Here is a 19,711-nt window from a genome sequence, read left to right as displayed (position 1 = left end):
CCACATACACAGATGTCAAGGACATTTTGTGTGTCACCATGCCTTTACTAAAAATGAAATTTCCTGGTCATGGAGTACATTCTCCTTCCTCTGCCCTTTTCATCTCTCTCATTAGTTCCTGGGTATCCGTTAGGATTCGAGTCCAGCCTCTGACCAGCCTCCCCTCAGCAGAGTTCGAGGCCCCTCCTGAGTGTTCCCATCGTATTTCTCCCTTCTTAGACCACCCAGTTGAGAATTGACCAGTGGTCTGTCTCCTCAACCATGGTGGGATCAGCAGGCTCAGAGCTATGTTCTGGTCTTGTTTGTTATTTTTAGGGCCCAGCCTTTAGTAGACTGTTGGTAAATATTTTTGAATAAGTAAAGGGATGAATGAGGGAGTGAATGAATCCTTTATACCCTCTTGATCTCAACCCAGTAGACCTGGCTTTCTAGTACCCATTTGTTGTACACAACCCTCTACAAAAGCCCCAGTGACCACAGATAACAGAATTTAAGGAACTGATTTTAAGTGTCTCCAAGTTACAGTGTCTAGTTACCCAGCTCGCTTAGCTCCGATTTCCCAGTTTAAACAGTCTCCCTGGCGTCCTTTGATTTTCCCTTCCTTTGTGCTACTTTCCCTTTGATCCTTCTCATCAGACTGCTCAACCTCAGTGTCCCCGTCTGCTGTCTGGGAACTCCGGCCTTCTCTAAGCTTCGTTTGGTCTTCTCCTCCTCCTCTCGCCCCCAGCCACCCCTCTGCCTCCCTCTTCCTTCATTTTTCTGATCTCGGCTGTCCTTGTGTTCTCACTGCCACCTCCCTTCCGGAGCCCAGGAGGTAATTCCAAGTCCTGCCATCTTCCCTGGACTTCACGCCTGTGTGGAACAAGAGGTGGAGCTGGCAGGGGATCGGAGTCAGAACCGTCTGGGTGGCCATGCCGGCCTTGCCATCTGCTATTTATGTAACATGGAGCAGCCAAACCCCTCAAACCTCACTTTGCTCATGTGTAAAATGGAAACAGTCGTACAAATACGTGTCTTAGAAAGTTGTGGACAGCTTGATGTAGAAGGTGCTTGAAATCTGAGTATCCAGAAAGGTGATTTAGATGGTCTCTTATCACATTTTCCTCGCAAATAAAATACACATTTGCTTCCTAGTCACTCCATGTAGGTGAATATACATCGTAAAATAATGAACACCCACATTTGTATTTGTGTGTGTGTGTGTGTGTGTGTGTGTGAAGTTGTTTTGTTTGTTTGTTTGTTTACTTGAGGTTAATGTGAGGGTACAAACAAGCCAGGCCACAACATTTGAGTTTGTTAGGTCGAGTCCATCTTGTAATGGTGTGCCGTACACCCTACGTTGTGCCCATTACACCACTCCCCCCACATCTGTATTTGAAGCTAGATAATGCTGCATCTCCTCCATCCAGTGACTCAGTGTACCTAGACTGAGCTTGCGATGCCCATTTCTGAGTGAGTGGCCAGTCTCTCCATCTCACCCCACCTTGGTCATGTCCAGGCTGTGTAAGTGGCAGGGCTCACCTGATCTGAGGCCTCACCCCCAGCCTGTTGTCCCTCCTCCCAGCACCTTTCCCCAGCTGCTGGCTGCATTAGCTGTTGGCTTGATCTGTTGAACCCAGGGGGGTTCTGGTGTCGTTGCTTTATTCCATCTTCAGATTTCACCCAATTTGAAGGAGCTTGGGTCAGGGTTAAAACTCTGAACTACCACTACAGTAAAAAGGTCGCTTACTCTTGCCCTCAAGAACGAGCAAGTGTTTCTCTGGGTTTTATAGTTTCTGTGCCCCAGAGGGGGCTACGTTTCAGCGGGGGATAAGGTGACCCTTCTGTATTGCGTATGCCAGGGAAGTGCTCTGAGATGAAATGTGGTCTATTAATCTCAGCGCTGCGTATGCCTCTTCACCAGCAGAGTTTGGCTGTTTTGTTTAATCTGCCGAGGGAGGTTTGTTTTGTTTTTTAAAATCGGTGAAGAAATAAGAATAACACATTTACTGTGATTTATCCGTGGCAAGAAAAAAAAAAGGAAGCTGGAAATGTTTATCCTTTGGAGATTTGTGTGAAGTTCTGTCCGATGACGTCGTGGAGAATGAAATGGGCAGGAGAGATGAGGGAGCAATAAGTGCCATTTGAGTTTGTGAATTGAATCAAATTTCAATTATGACAACAGTTAAACACAGTGATTTTTCTGTATTTTCAGGAAGAAAAGCAACACAATTATTTCTTCTGCAGTGCCCAGTAATCTCTAATAATCTATCCATTGTCACTGAACGCCTCTGAAATGGGGAAAGAGAGTTACGCACAGCCTGCAAGGTGGCATGAAACAGTCAGCGTCCACGCAGCTCTCGGGTGGGCGGCCGGGCGAGCCGCGTGCGGTAGAGGGCTGGGGACTGTACGCGTTAATCAATAAGCACACGCCGGACTCTGCTAGACAGTCATTTACCCTTGACAAAACAAGCAATGATAATTGGATGATAATGTGGTAATTTACCTTTATACATTTTACCCTTGTTGGATTTTTAGAGGTTATTGTTGTATCTGATCAATTTTAGGGTAGAATTCCAGCTTTTCCCAGGGCAGGACCAATAGTGTCTGAAGCTCCCGCATTTTGCTGCTTTTTTCTTCAAATAACAGGATCTTATAAATTAGTACTTTCATTATTTTTGTTTCTAGTAAGTCAGACTATAGTTTTCAAGGTGCTTTTCTATTCTAGGGAGATCTGCGGGGCACTTAACCTACATTAGACCTGAGAGGTCTGAGGGTTCTTCAGAAGACAAAGAATTTCTAGATACTTTCCTCGAGGATGTGTCAAGGGCAATACAGACAAAAGACTGATGTCTCCTTTAACAGCTTGATAAGTATCTCAGGATATTCTGCAGGAATCAGTTCTGTTTCTACAAAGTACTGTATTCCCATTCAGCATGATAGGGCTGAATATGTGTGTGCTATGTGTGACAATGGTGAAGACTTATCTTTGCCCCGAGGGCTGAGTGCTGTAACACTGCTCAAGCAGAAGCTCGATAGAAGTGATGATTTGGAGCGAGGATCGGCTTCAAAGGGGGGGGGGGCGCATTAGAAATGTGTAAGAATTAAAAATGTGACTCTCTGTTTATCTGGATTTTATTTTATAAGTTCCAAAGGCATTTCTATTCTCGGCATCAAAATCCCTTGTAAAAGTAAAGTAAATCATTCTGGTATTGACCATTTTTTTCATGTTGTTCTATTGAGACATCTTCCCAACTGAGTTTCTTATTGAATTGTATTTCTATAAGGGTATTGTAGGTTAGCAGCACATTTTTATGGTACACAAAAGATGTGCCTTCTGAATTTCCAATGCCTTGCATATTGTTCCCCACAGAAGAAACATCTCGGAAATGCTAAATAAATCAAAACAGAAACATTTGGCTCTTGACTTGCTGCTGGTGTTTTTTTTTTTTTTTCCCCTCTCGGTTTACATTGGCTGGAATATCCATTATGATCCATCTTACCTATTTGATTAATTTGTAATAAATTCGGCCCTTTGGAAGTCTCTTGCTACATTTCTAGATGGGTTACTCCTGTAGAAAGTTTATTTAATATGTGTCTCTGTGTACCTATATGAATGAAAATTTAATATGGTTTAGAAGCCTTTAAAAACACACACGCACATAGTGTTTGCTCTGAATTAAGTGCTCCTATCTGACATGGCCTTGTGGTAAAAAATCCATACGTGTCTGGGCAGACAAAATTGTTTAGGGGACAATTTCTTTAGAAATTGATGTGACACATGATATCACTTCAGGGGATGAGATGTCATGTTTCAGATGACCAGTAAATGTAATTATAAGTAGTGTATTAGAATCCTGATTTCTTGTCTTTTAAAATGTTTTTTTTTTTTTTCCTCCTGATGGTCTGTGTTTATTCAGAGTGCAATAGCCACATTGCAGGGCTTACCTTCAATTTGATGCACTGAGGTAGTTGCAACCCGGTGGGGGAGAAATGTTCCTCTCCAGATAACTGTAGCAGCATCACAGGAATATTTTGAGACCTCCTTCTCTGTTATTACAGCAAGATAATAAAAACACTGCTATTCCTAACTACCACTACGTATTGAGGAGGGCATAGCGAATTCATCTTCTGATCCTGGAAATAGGATCAGGGTAGGAAAAAGTACCCCCATTTTTCAGACAAAGACATCTACATCCAGAAAAGCACATTTAAACAAAGTGTGTCAATTATCTTTAATAGCAAAACTGATAATTAAAAAAAAGAGCATCGGGCATTTTCACAATATATGTTCCACCTTGCCCCCTTGCTTTTATGTACAACCACCAGGTATGTTAAGAAAGCCACGGAGAATGATTTTCACACACATGCGCTTTGTGCTTGCTGAAATAAACAAGCTATGAGTGGTGCTTCCATGTAGGGTGAAAATGACAGAGAGGTTAATTGGTCCATAGTCCTCTCATTCCTCATCTGAATGTTTTATATCCATAGATATGTGTAAAGACTTCATACTTATGCTTACTAATTATGTCTGATCTGTCTTTCTTTAACATGTTCTCAATGTCCTTAGAGACAGAAGCCATGTGACAACTCATTGCCACCCACCACCTGAGCCACACACGCTTCTCAACATGATAGTTAGACAAAGACCCTGCCTTCAAAGGAGTTATAATCCAGTAGAAGAGATAAGACACATACAAGAAGCGTGTTAAGGCAGACTAAAGTACATTTGGTGCAGATGCTGTGTTTCAGTGGTTCAGAGGAGGAAGAAGGTTGCTACGCAAGTTGAGAAAAGCTTTAGGAATAGCGCTGGATGGACTGGCGTGAGTAGGGTAGCCACGGTAGAAGAGGGAGATTCACAGAGAAAACAGCGTGAAAATAGAGAGTAGTTCAGTTTATATCTGGCGTCAGATTCCAGGGAAGGATGTTATCAAAAGACCCTGGCCAAGGGGAGCCAAGTGAAAGGGATCCGTGCTACAGAGAAGCAGTTAGTGCCTACCCTTGATCTCAGGAAATGCCCCTCACTCTCGGCAGCTGCACCCTTTCCTTCGTAACACTTAACGTAAGTTTTAATTGCATACTATTTGTCTGTAAATGTATTATTTTATCTCATTCTAGTAAAACCTCCTCCGCTCTAGGAGGGCAGGAGCTAGATATGTTATCCTAACACCTTCAAAAAGCTCCTATATATACAGCATATACCTCCAAATTTGTTAAATGGTAATAGTCATCATAGCCTAATAAAGTAGATACATTATCTTCATTTTTTAAAATTTAATTTAATTTATTTTGGAGTCTTACTCTGTCACTCTGGCTGGAATACAGTGGTGTGATCATAGCTCACTGCAGCCTTGAACCCCTGGGCTCAGGCAGTCCTCCCAACTCAGCCTCCTGAGTACCTAGAACTACAGGCATGCACTCCTATACCTGGCTAACTTTTTTTCTTTTTCTTTTTTTTTTTTTTTATAAAAACAGAGTCTTACCCAGGCTGATTTCAGACCCTTAGCCTCAAGCGATCCTCTGCCTCAGCTTCCTGAGCAGCTGGGACTACAAACAGGTGCCACAGGACCTGGTTTATTATCTTCATTTTTTCAAAAGAGGAAATTGGCATTCAAAGAATTCCTTGCCTCAATTAATCATTAATTGGCAGAACCTTGATCTGAACCCAGTCTACATGACCTCAAAGCTTATGGTTCTTGCCATACCATGATCCTCCTTTAATAGAAAGATGAAATCTGTATTGGTTTGCTAGGGCTGCCATGGCAAAGTATCATAAACTAAGTGGCTTACACAACAGTAATTTACCACCCCATAGTTCCAAAGGCTAGAAGTCTAAGATCAAGTGTGTGGCAGGGTTGATTCATGCCTCTCTCCCGTCTTCTGCTGGTTTGCTGGCCACCTTGGGCATTTCCTGGCTTGTGGATGCATCACCCCAATCTCAGCCTTCATTCTTATGTGACATTCTCCCTGTTGTGTGCCTGTCTCTGTGTTCAAATTTCTCTTTTTTGTAAGGGCACATTGGTCACATTGGATTATGGCCCAAACAATAACCTCATCTTAATTTCATCATCTGCTATGCCCCTGTTTCCAAATAAGGTCATGTTCTGTAGTAATGGGGGTTATTAACTTCAAAAAGCAATACTAATTGTTTTCTTGCAGTACATATGCTATTTATAATGTAGGAAAAAAGTTCTGAGAAACTGGATAAATATCTTACTCTTGTCTTAACATTAAACTTTAGAGTCATTCAAGCATCTTTTCTAAAAAATTGTGAAGCTCTCGAAGATTACGTAGTCAGAGGCTCAGAATATGGATGGTTTATAGTTTTACATCTTAGCTCAGGAGCAAAACCTAAATTTATGCAAGTATGATATTTAGAATCATTGTGCCCTATAATTACCACTAGATGATACTTAGATGGACACGATGTCGTTCGTATATCTTTTCTTCATTCACATATCTTGAGAATTTTACTTTAGAGGTAGAGTAGTTTTTAGTAAGCATTGAGAATTCTCAGATTTGATGCTCCTGGAAGCAAAAGGTATGAGTTTTGTTGATTTCAATGTAGTTCTTTTGACCTGTGGTATCAGAGCACACTGCTAGGTTCCAGAGAAATGGTACAATTTCAATTTCAGGATAATTCATTTATTTCTATGAATTTTGTTCTATGTATTATGTCTTACATAGGCTAACTCATCCAAAGAAGAATTTACCCTATGTGACCTTCTGAAATCTAGGGATGGGCAGCTGTCCATCTTTATCTAGAAGGAGAATCTTTGAGAAGTCCTTAAGTCACAGGGCACAGAAAGCCCATGGATGGGGAGAGGTGGTTTCTAAAATATCTAACCAAATTATTGACCACTAACACACAAACAGGCCTAAGTTTTGAATGTGAAATTAGAGGTAGGATAAGAGCAGAAACCCGGAAACATCTGTTTTCTTTTTAGCTGTCAGACAAAGATAACTAATAGTGAGCGGGAGAAATGGGAGATTACAGAAGAGGAAATGGGAAAATAAACCATGACAAAAAGAAATGAGAAGAGACACAGATGAAACAGAGAGAGGTAAGTCAGGAGAAAACTGAAAAAGATGGAAAACCCAGGGCGAAATGAAAACAGAGAGAAACAAATCTGAAAAGACCAAAAAGGATTGAAATAGTCATTGAGTTGGCAAACATAGTTTGACACAACTTTCCATGTCATTTTCCTACTAATATTCCCACCTTGGCACTTAACAGGAGTTCCTAGAATGCATTTCCTCATGACCTTTCACAGCTATCAGATATAAATGATTTTCTTTCACTCACTATCTCACTATCCTTCAGGTGGAATTGAAGGTACTCATTCAATTCCTTCCCTAAGTCTAGGGAAGGAATTACCAGTAGATAAACTCACAGTATACCAACATCATCTATAGAGTTTAAAAAAACAAAAACAAAAAACTGGGGAATTTTTTTCTGTCTCTTTTCTCATAAAATATCCTTTATGTTATCCAAGCTCTGCAACTTTTTTTTTAAATAAAGGGAAAACCTAATGGACAGATTTTTAAATGCTGTTGAAACAGGGCCTGGCTCTAACTATAGCACAGTCAGAGCGGCCTGTATAAAAGACCGTTTCAGTAGGCTGAGCTCTTTCAGGCTGATCCTGCACAATAATGAAGAAAACCATGGGTGAATTAAACAGCTTGTTAGTCATGGAGGGATCAGTGAATAGGGTTCTCCTGGGGTTCACTATATGGAGAGGTGACAATGAGATTGGGGGGGAAATCAAACTAGTGGTTACTGAATGTATATTAAGGTATCCTGCAAATGCAATATAGGAAATAGCTTCATTTCAGAGGCTCGGTAATTTACCTCTCACCTAAGGGACCCGGGGTAGAATTTAGCCTCGGCAGAGCCAGCCCAATTGTTCAGGATGAAGAGAGCAGCCAGGGCAGCCTGTCGTTAAGGCCTTGCCTAACCCTTCAGGCCTCATTGTGTTAATGAGGGGGCTTTGTTGACGCAGCCTAACATTTGTTCATTTTTGTTACAAAAGCAAGATCCTTTTAGATCTTCTGTTCCTCCAATGAGTATTCAGCACCTACAAGGTAAAGACTTTAAAAGGAAGAATAGATGTCCTGCTTTCCTTAAGGAAGCTGACCCAACCCCCATTTGTTGAATACTGACATCCCAAGGTAGCAATGCCTTTCTGGCTGTATGTGGAGAGGGAGGCTCATTGCCGGCCTCTGTTGGCTGCCATCTGTTAGACAGCCTTCCTTCTCCCTCTTCCCCTTTCATGGTTCTCCTCTTTTCTCCCCACTCCCTGCCCTTCTTTGTACCAGGGGCAAATACTGGGGAGCATGAGGCATCTTTCAGAGGTTGAATTCTAGGCACTGTCTATGGGCAGCATATGGAAATTAATCCTTTTCTCTTCCTGACCTGTGCCCTGTAACCACCTTCCTGTGATCTCAGTCAGAGCAAAGACCCCAGATCCAGGCTTATTGTCATGGGAAGAAATCGGTGCCCAGTACAACTGTATAATTTGCGTGTCGATGCCTAAGTTCTAACAGGTTCCTGTAACAAAGTAAGTCGAGATCTTATCTGTTTTTCTCAGAAATGGAGACGGTTTTCTCCAAGTTGTCACATGATTTCCTTTGAAGAAAGTCCGGGTTCTTTCCACGTGTGAGTTTGCATGTACAATACACAAATTCATGCTCACTGGCAGTCCCTGATAACTGGGGAGATTGGAGTGGGTGTGTTGAGAGAATGAGTGCGTGATCACAGCTCACGTGGAAATCAGGATTTATGTAGGAAGGAGAAAAAAACGGATCCCACAGAATGCTGCTTTCCTGCCCATGGATTGACTGATTTCCAACGGATAGGTGAAGGGGGCCCAGATTCTAGATCCGGGCTGGGAAAGTACTGGGGGCTTCTTTTTGGACCATGCTAGGTTTAAGGGACTTTCAGGTGCTGCATCCTGATCTGCCTGCCAAAGTGTGGCAAAAATTTGAAATTGTGGATGTTTCATCAGAAACCGCAAGGAAGGCAGAAATCTTCCTCTTATTCAAAGTATAGGAACGCTATTGTCCAGGCCCTAAAACCCACCACACCTTTTTATTAGTAAACAACGTCTTATTTTCTTTGCTAAGTCTTCTTCAATAGGATTTTTTTTTCCCTTCAAAGAACGTTCCCTTTATGAGTGAGACATTTATTCTTCATCCTATTCCTCAAAGGTAAGAGATTAGCCTGATTATCTTTTTAAAAATTTTTTGATTTTTTTTTTTTTTTTTTTTTTTGTTAAGAAGAAATTGAAACTTCGAAAGTTTAACGCGCCCGCCCAGCTGAGATTTGAGCCAGGTCTGCCTGACTTCAAAGCCCAAGGCTTGCTGCCAGGCTCTGCATTCGTGCAGTATTCACTTATTCACTTTGTGGGCTGCTGCTGTGTGAGGGGCCTCATGCTATGCTCTGGGGATGAAAAGAAGAATAAGACAGCACCCCTGCCTGAAGGGCACTCGCAGTCTAGTGGGAAATATGGAAACATTAATAAGTAATTCTGCAGATGGTGATAAATGCAACAATATACCATGATCAAGTAGGGACGTAACGGGGGTGGGGAGGGAGTGGTTGACCTAATAATATGTCTGCAAAGGCGGAGGATGTCAAGTGGGAAAAGCTCCTCTTTCTAAACAAGGCTTCTGAGAAATTCTTCATGCATTTGTCAGCAAAGTGCATCTGACCCACGCCGCCTCAGCGTGCCTGCTGGACTAGGCTGCGAGAGATAGTTGCATTTCCTCAGTGGACCAGCCGGTGGGGGAGTAGGTTACGGGTGTCAGCGTGTCCTGTGACTGTGTAACGAACAACTTCCACAGACCTGGGTGGTGATCGATGTCGCTAGAAAACGTGGAGTATTCTCAACTCCTAACAGACCACTAGCAACAATGGCAACTGGTAATTATTGAGCATCAAGTGCCCCACAGAGTGGTGATGGCGCCATATAATTCCCACAACAGCCCTGTGAGGGGTCCTTAAGAATCTGAGCCACAGAGCAATTCAATCATGTTTCTTTTCGTTTTTCCAACGTCACACAGGCATTTCCAACGTCACATGAGGCATCCCACCTTCAAACCCAGAGCTGCGTGACTTTAGGTTTCTTGCTCTGTCCATTTTCCCCCCACATCTCCACTTAAAATACACCACAACGCAAAGTGAAACGTGACTTCCATACTCAGGGTAGGGCTATATTTCCATGATGGAGAACTTTGGAGGCTCTAGGTGGCCATGGTTCATTCCTCTTGGCTCCAGCTGCTATGACGTCATGGTAGTTTTCTGCGAATGTTAAGAAAATCATACTTTTCTGGGGGTAGTTTAGTTTATTTAAGTGCCTTGAATGTGTTGACAGTTTCCCACCTTCTCTTATCTTCCCTGGAAGGAAGAACCACTAAAGATGCCACCGGGGTGCTAAAAACCAGCCCATACTTATTGAGAACATGCCTCAGGGGTATTTTAGACAAAATAAGCTCCCACCAGTGGATTTTTCCTGAGCAGAATCTAGGTTAAGCAGCTTTGCAGGCTAGTCTGTATGGACTGATATTAACTTTTCCATGAAGTGGGGCAGACCGATTCCTGTTGGAGGATTTGGTGATAGATGAAGAAGCCATGCAGAGGTGACACCGTCCTCTATCGGTAGGGGCGACATTAGCAGGTCCTTTGCCTTCATGATGTTAAGTATGAGCATCCTGAAGGGAAAACTTTTTTCATATGAATGTATGTTTTTTTTCCCCTTAAGTCTGTTGGCTATGGATAGAATTCAGAGGAAGCTGCTGTCATCAAAACACTTGAGTTCTAAGCTGAGGAAGGTGACTGCAGTGAACATCCCCAGAAGGCTGGTCTAGAACAGAAAACAAAGCCCATATCAATTCTCTGAAGTTTTGGCTGCTAAACAAGGGACAGAGACACAGGCTTTTCATTAGGGAATAGAATACTATTCCATTGTCTTAGGAATCACCAAGTGGCAGCATGTTCTATTAACATATTTTACTAATATGAAAGTTGCAACTGAAAGTTCAAAAACTATGTGTTGAAGAACAGATTCCAGGGATGCGCCAGGCATCTGTCCCGTTCAGCGAACAGGCCTTGGAACAGATGTCTCGAATTTCTTCAAATCCAGACATGCTGTCCAATTTTTTTAGTGGTAAACATACTTTTTTCCTTTTTGTCACCGCTTACCAAAGTATTATATTTAATGCATAAAATATGTAAATTCTTAAAGCATCATTTTGCTCTTTAGTGAGTTTAGATATTACAAAACGGTTTAATTATAAAAACAGACAGACCTAGTCCTGGGACCTGTGCAGCTAGAAATAAATGTGCAATCAAAACTGCAATTACCTGCAGAATTTAGTGTAAACAGATCAGCAATCACATAACAAACACAGGCTAGTTTGCATTCTGATATGAATACAGTTAGATCCAAAGCAATTTTCCTTTATTTATCTTAGCTGCTCAGCATAAATAAAGCAAGGGCATTGAAGCAATTAGCATAATTAGAGTATCGTGGTCAGGCCCTGTGTGATTTCAAGAGACGTTTCACTTTAGAATTCTTTTTCCCACACAAGAGTTTCCCTGAGCCACTAAAATATCGCTTTGGGCATTTTTGTATTTCAAATTTGCAAGTTGTCAGTTTGAAAAACCCTTGACACATGGATGTGAAAGCATCTCACAGACAGCCACAGAAGGTATACCCTCAGCTTTTCATTACCAAGAAGCTGGGGAATTTCCTTTTTCAGCTCTTTCTCCTACTTGACGTTTAACCCTAGAAATGTCAGTCTTAATTATTTCCATTGCCTTCAAATTGGGTCCAAGGGTTAAAGACAACTTGTTCTCCCCCACCCCCCAAAATAAATAAATAAAAATAAGGAATGGGGGGCTGAGGGAAGGAGAAGTTAGATCAGTGGTGGTAGCTGGTTGTTGCTAAAAAGTCAGAGGCCCTGGCAACCAGCTCGCTGCTGGTGATTAGACTTTCAGTAGCTCCAAATAATAAGGTGACATCAGAGTGGGGAGAGAGGGGCACACGGTCTCCTTGTGGGGTGCTCTGAGAGTGCAGGAAGTATTTTCTGTAGAAGAAAACGATGACTCTGGTAGATAATAATAAAATGGGTCCAGTAAAAACGTAAACAAAAGATGTTGTGTGTTTTTGATTGTTTTTAAAACTGCTATTTTTTTTAATCTTTTTATTCTGTCATTTATTTGAAGGCATTTGAAAGGACGAGGGGCCAACCTTGGACCCTTATATGTGTAGTTGAGCTTATTCCATCCACTGCAAGGAAGTCTGAGTCTTCAAATAGGCTATGCTTGGTTTTCATGTCTAATTTTTTAAATAAGCACACTGTAAAATTGACTCTTTGTTGTATCTAATTCTATGAGTTTGAACATATTCAAATCCACGTACCCATTACCCCCGTCTGGTTATAGGTGAGTAACCTGCACCCCAGAAACCTCCCTTGTGCTGTCCCTCTGTGCCAGTCACCCCTGCTCCCATCCCTGACCATGGCTTTGTTCCCCCTCCCTGTAGTTTTGTCTTTAGAGAATGCCATGGAAATGGAAATCATACGATAGGTAAGCTTTCAAGACTGCTGTCTTTCACTCAGCAGAATGTGCCTGAGATTCCCATCAGTAATTAACTCCTTTTTATTGCTAAGTGCTATTCCAGTGCACAGCTGTACCAAAGTTTATCCATTCAACCTCTGAAGGACATTTGGGTTGATTTGATATTTTGGCACTGATGATCTGAATCACTATAAATATTTGTGCACAGGCTTTTGTGTGGAGTTTACCTTTCTCTAGGGTAAATACCTACTAGCGGGGTTTCTGGGTCACATAGTAAGTGTCTATTTAACCTTCTAAGAAAGTGCCAAACTGTTTTCTCAAGGGGCTGCCGTGTTTTGCGTTCCCACCACTATTGTGCATCCTTGTCAGCACTTAGGGTTGTTAGTAATTCTAATAGGTGTGTAGTGGTATCTCATCACGACTTTAACTTGCATTTTAAAAATGGTTGGTGATCTTTTACCGTGTTTATTCCCCATTTCTGCATCCTCTCCAACGAAGCGTTGGCTTCTCAAGTCTCATGCTTATTTTAATTGGGCCGTTTGCTGCATTCACAGTCTTAATTCATCTTTGCAAATGTTAGAAAATCTCAACTATGTAACCAGTTTTCAATTATCTTTGCTAATGCAGGCCATTCAAAGACTCTGTGCTGGCCAAAAGAAATAGAGTAAAATTTAGCTCACACTAAAAAATCCAGGCTAAAAAGACAAATAAAAAGGAAAATCCCTGCACAGTGAATCAACTCCGTTACTAAATTTCTGATCATTCAGTCCTTTTTAAGGGTCAGTTCTTTTTTAAAGAACATTGGGGCGAGTCTTAGTTTCTTCTTTCTTTGGTCTCTCTTGATCTCTGTCTCAGCCACCACCAACCTTTACTATTAACTGCAGTTTGAACGTTCTTTCCTTCAACTAAGGGAAATGAATAACCTCTATCATGTTCTCTCCACATCCACTTTGATAGGAGTTGGCGGACACATTGGTGAGCAGGAGACAGAGCAGATTCTTGGAATAGGGCAGACTCTGTGTGAGTGATTTACTGGAGTCACTTCTCTTAATCCCACAAGGGCAAGTGTTAGCTCTACTTATAGATGTAAAAACCAGCTTCAGAGACAATAGACTTGTCCAAGTTCACAGGGCTCACGAGCAGAATTTTAACTCAGGCGTCTTTGACTCTGAAAGGTTTCTCTGCTTAGTAACCTGAAATCTAAGATAAAGTAAGTAAATTGCATATGAGTCTTAAGCCCCTACTGTCCAGGAGTAATTTATAGAAAGTAGATGTTATTCTCTGGTAATAGGAATAATATATAAAAAGTAGATGTTATTCTCTCCTTTCCTTTTGAAAATCTTTTTTCCCTATAGTGTGGTAAACTGTTCCTTCCTTACAGAGCAGTAAGGTGAGATCTACTCATTCTGCTCCAGGGAAGGAAGCAATAATAGCCTCTCCCCCTCTAAGTTGGCTCCCAAATTTTGTTGACCCACAGCCCTGAAGAACCATGCCTACCCTTTAAAGTAGGATTTAAAAATGGCATGGAGTTATTTTTTAAAATTAGATTGCACAAAGGGTATGTTTTTAAGCATCACTTCGGAAATAACTTTAAACAGCATTCCTTAATTCTTTAACTCAAGAGGTAAAGAACTGGCATAAAGAGACAACCGTAAATATCAGAAATAATAGAAGAGGGCATTTTTATTTTCTCTTGGTGGGAAAGGGCTTTCTCTGCAAGGAAACCCCAGAGTCATACAAGACTGACAGAAGTAATTACCCTAACATTTTAAACTATGTACAACAAAAGTTGCCACAAACAAAGTTAAAAGACAAATGAGACTGATAGAGAATATTTACAACACATAAAGCCAAGATCAGGTACATGAAGAAATCTAACAATTCTTGAAGATGACGACAAGCATTCCGATAGAACGAGGCTAAAAGATAGGAATGGGAATGTCACCAAAGAAACAGAAATGACCAATCCAGGAAAAGACTAGGAATTAACAGCAGTGAGAGATCCTTGTGCCTCCTAGATCTGGCAAGGTTGAGAAGACGGCTGGTATCAGGTACTGGTGAGAATGTGGGAAGCTGACACTCCCATTAACTATTGATGAGACCCCAGTTCTATCATCTTGAAAAAAATTTGGCAAAAAGAAAGCGGGGGATTTGGCAGCATCTATTAGAGTTAATCAAGAAATTCTCCCCCCAAATTCCATTTTTAACAATATTATACTACAGAAATCATAAAATTGAATCGTCGTACTTGTCCTGCATTTTGGAACCACTTTCAATAGGGGAATAGTTAAATCTGTTGTGGAATACAATAATGTTTAGGAAAGATGTGATACATGTGTGTGTGATGGCATGAAAGATGTCTAAGTCATTGTTAGGTCGAGAAAAGCAAGGTACAGAATTCATATATATATACATGTATGACACTGATCGTATGTTCGTATACATATATCAGGTATATATGAGATATATAAGACAAATATTTAAATAGATAAGTGGACAAGTATTTCTATGATATTCTGCTCCATGCAATAATATGCATTATGCTTTTAAATATAATACTCTTTACCTTAAAAATATTATCAAATCATTTTGTCATTTTATTTAGTTAGCTACACACCATGACAGGAATATCTGTTTATTTTATTTTATTCAGTGTCATAATCTGATATAAAATCTACAGGGAGAATTTCCGGCTTGCCTGCTGACTATTATTGGCCGGTATAACCAAATTAATAAGCACACTTGCAAATTTCTGCTGTGCCAGGTACTTACTGTTTCACAGAGCAACAGAAAATGTTGCTTGTATCAGGACTGTTTCTCTGTATGAACCATGCCACGCTCCAAGTGTCAGGCAGAGCAGTAGCTGGAGAAGCAGTTAACATTAACTCCACAACGGGCCTGATTTGTATATTGTCCCACGTCTTATAATGGCAATGATAAATAATATATTTCTTTATATTAGGAGCCAGGCTTTTGTGGCCAAATCCCTTTGACAACACAGTTGCTAGGAGCTAGGTACTATAGAAATTTGTGTGCAGTTTTGAGTGGATATATATTTCCCAGCCATGGAAATGGGGTCTCATCTGTCCTTTCCAAGTAAGAAGTCCACAGTGGTATGTAACGAGAAAGTATCTTCTGCCTCCTATATTATAGAGTATATGTGTCATTGGAGTCTTCTGTAAGTCCCTTCTTCATAAAACCTCCAACTAGTTCTGGAAATAAATATATGAAAGGTGTCTAACGTTTCCACCACGGCCAGGTGGAGTGGACTCAGATGAGACTTTGGAGGTGCCCAAATGTAAACTCTGTAATACGCTCCAAGTGGTGACAACTCTGGGCACACCAGGGTGGCAGAATCACTGCTGTGGGCACTGCCTAAGCTCCAGCACATGCCTGGTGTCTATTTTATAAAGACCTAGGACATAATGCTCATCATAAGATGAAAATATTAGCAAGGCGCTTAGAATAGCAAGAACTTGCTATTATTCTTTAAGGGTTCCATCAGAGAGTTTGAAAAGCGCTAAAATAAAGTCAGAGCAAAATATTCTCCCCATATTCTGTCTTTTCTAGAGAGATGTTGTTTGAGCCTTCGTCATATAACAAGCAAGACAAGTGTCGTATTTACTCAGCTTTGACGTGTAGAACAGGAAGTATATATACAGTCACAAAAATTAGCACTTATACGATTACTAAAAGAACTCTGGATAGAGTGTTACAGGAATTTTGAAAGTGTTCTTTTCACTATCTTTCTCAAGCAGCGTCCTTAGGGATATGAGTTTTTAGATAGGCTCAACATCAGTTTGGCTAAAAACTAGTATGAAGTTTAGTGTTATAAGAAGCAATAAAATGGATGCTTGAGTATGAAGCTGTTAGAAGAGGCACGAAGCCGAGGCAGATCTGGCAAACCTCTTGGTTGAATAACTTCCCTAACAGCCCATAGAGGAGAGTCAGGTGGAGGGGACCTTTTCAAATCATGCATCTTTTGACTCATGCATGACCGTTGTAAGAACGCAGCTTTATGTGTCTAGTTCAGCATCTTTAGCATCTAGCCCAGTACCCAGCACACAGTAGTTGCTTCATAAATACTAAGGGAGCTAATCAATTCATGACAGTGTCCACCAGAACATTAACAGAAATTATCTCTGGATTACAGGGTATTTGTTTTTCCAAGTCTCACTTAATTGCATTTTCTGAATTTTCTACAATGAAGTTCTGAGTGACCCTTACATTTTTTAAAACACACTTGCCATTATTGAAAGGTCCTTGGACCCCATTTACCCTTTTCTACTTCTTATTAGTTTTACAAGTAATAAGTCTATCTCTGATTCATAAAAATCTGCTTGTTTAGAAAATACAGTTTGGGATTGCTTTTCTATCAGGGATGATAGATTTGGACTGACCCAACCACACTCTCTGCTCTAACCCCCACCTGAGAGTGCTCTCCTTTTACAGGCCACCAGTCAGGGTCAGGAGCACTGGTTTTGGACATAGAACAAAGTAAAACTGCTGGAGTGAGGCCACAGGCTCCTGACCGTGGCCTGGATGTGCCAGTTCTCTAAGCAGCTGAGCTAATGCCTACTAGTGCTAATAAGAGTCTGTAATTAGACCTGAAGTAAGCAGAGTGTTCGCCTTCAGCTCTCTAGTCCTATTTCACAGCAGTCATTTAACCTTAAGGTATATAAAGACAGAGAGATTCGGTTCACAAAGACACAAAGTGGATAGAACACTACATCACCTTTGACATCACAGTAGAGCTCCTTTTTGTAACTTTTTAAAATTCTTCAATGATAGGTTCAACAAAATGCCATTATTTATTTAAGTGTTATTTAAAATAATGGTTACTTTAGTTTCAAATGTTATTTAGAAAGATCTTTATTTTTTATAAAGATAAAAAATATCTTTAGTATACAGTAGAATAGTACAGTAGAATAGAGTCAGAATTTATGAGTGTGTAGAGTGCTAGATTGTATTCTTCCCAACGAAATGCAGAGGTAGAGAATTATTAGCAGGATTCGCATTGTAATGCTGGAGTCAGAACTAATACTAAGGTGTGTTTCCCCTGCGTGACACATGGGGTTAGCTGTGCAGCTCCCATCAGCCCTGACCGAGAGTGGAGGCTGGAGCAGCCACAGATAGAACGGACACTATAATGCAAGGTTTGGAGATGTCCATTTGGAAACTAGTTTTCATTGTTATTTTATGTTCTCTTGTATGCTTTGGGGGTTCCTGCTGTTATACTTTAAAAATTCTACTTTCAGCTATGGTAAAAGATAACATTTTGTGATAAATAAAAGATACAGCCAGGTTTTTCTATCTTTGCCAATAAAATGATATAATGGGTTAGGATTCTAACTAAAAGATAGGCCCAAAGGTTTGACTAAGATATTGGATATGTGTTGCTCACGCGGTGTCTGGAAAATTCAGTTACCTGTCTATTTGCAAAAGAAATTGGTGTATGTTTTCCTGACTGTCTATCCAATTACCAGCCTATTGTTTTTTCCTGAGATATTTTCATACATCAGTGGGACGGCTATATTATGAAAACAATGAAACCCCTAGAACTATTTCACATGGCCATAATGAGCATGAATTGGAAATTAATATATCTGACAGGAATAGTGAGTAAATTGGAAGGTGCGTATCTCCCCCCGCCATGTAGACAATGTATCTGTACCCCTAGAAGGAAAATGTCATCTTCTGTGGCTAAAATAAATGAACATTTATGTCTCCCGCTTGCTTAAGATCTATAAATGAGTAGGTTTCGCCTACTTTAATACTTCTGTTCTATGCTTAATCGTTGTGTATTTAACTGATGGCAGCTGCCTTAATTTAGGGCACATTAGAATGTGCTAACTAATTCACTTTTGAGGATTAAAATTAAACAAACCAGTGTTTCACTTTGACATCTCAAACAGGAGGAATCTCCTAGGGTGTATTTTTGTTAATAGTAATGTGGTAAATAGAGGTTTCAACACAGACATAAACTTTTAATTGGCCGGTTGTTTGAGAATATGGCTAGTTCATAGATTAATGGACATGAATCAGAATTGCGGTTTCTTTATGTTCAAACCAAAGCCTCTCCGAATATTAAATCTATATGCCAATGAGATCGTCAGCCTTATTTTAAAGTCTCACATTGGGAGCGCCATCATGGGCAATGATAATGACACCAAATGAGCAATGTAGTTGAGAAAAATAAGCATAAAAGATCACACACATCTGATCACATCTTGCAGGCATTACACTTCTCAGTCAGACGCATTAATTAATTAGCTCACTAACCTCCTGATGATAACCACCCCCAGAACTCCACCATGAAGCCACTGCTGCTGCAGAGTAGGAACCCACATGACGTTGGACAGGCAGAGTGGTGGCCTGTGGCTGCCCCTGTTCTTTTCAGAGTTGAGCCGCTACCGTGAAGTGGAAAAACGAGGGGCATGAGGGTTCTGTGCCCCTCAGACACAGCTGGTGGTGAGGGTCTGAGCTCGCAGCTGGCATCTGGAGCTGGTGGTCACCTCTCCTCAGCCAGGTGGTCACCCAGGTTTAATTGGTAACAAGCCTTAGGCTTCCCCGTTGTATGACCTGTCATCAGGATGTGGTGGCATGGGCCATAAACCTGTGCAGAATACTTTACATTTGGATGTCGATTAATAAATAAAAATTCTCTTTCATGTTATTTTAGACAATGGAAAAAGAAACTCATTGCCATGTATGTAGGTAGGGTCATAGATATTAACTGGTTGTCTTTATCCTATTCAGCCCTCCTTTAAGGACTCTACGTCCAATAGGACATGATGGTTAATGGCCACTCACACACAATAGTGCCAGAAAAAGAATAATGTAAACCTAAAAGATTCTTGAGACGCTCACTTTGCTTAGAAGTATGTGACTAGAGTCAGGCCTACTTCTCTCTGCACATTTTGGTGCTGTTGGCCCAGCACACATAACAAAGCTCCGACATCCCTGCAGCCAGCACTTTCCAAATCTCTTTGGAATGGAAGAGAGAGTAATTCCTTAAACAGTTTGTGTCTTATAGTAGTCAGTCTTGGACAGCTGTCAACAGGAAACTCTACGTTACCTGCTGTCACAAAAGGACCTGTCACCTAAACCTTGATATAGGACCTATCTGAATCTTTTGTTGTCATTATT

General features: G+C 40.9%; 1 protein-coding gene across 2 annotated transcripts in view; it reads left to right on the top strand.

The window, feature by feature from the left end:
* NPAS3 (neuronal PAS domain protein 3) overlaps positions 1-19,711 on the top strand; it is an 845,925-nt gene that overhangs the window by 562,828 nt on the left and 263,386 nt on the right. The window lies entirely within an intron of this gene.

Source organism: Otolemur garnettii, unplaced genomic scaffold, assembly GCF_000181295.1.
Source record: "Otolemur garnettii isolate 467f Iridium unplaced genomic scaffold, OtoGar3 scaffold00052, whole genome shotgun sequence".
In the NCBI taxonomy this organism is placed as follows: domain Eukaryota; kingdom Metazoa; phylum Chordata; class Mammalia; order Primates; family Galagidae; genus Otolemur; species Otolemur garnettii.
The sequence above is the reverse complement of the archived record's forward strand: the minus strand, read 5'-3'. Positions and strand labels throughout refer to the sequence as shown.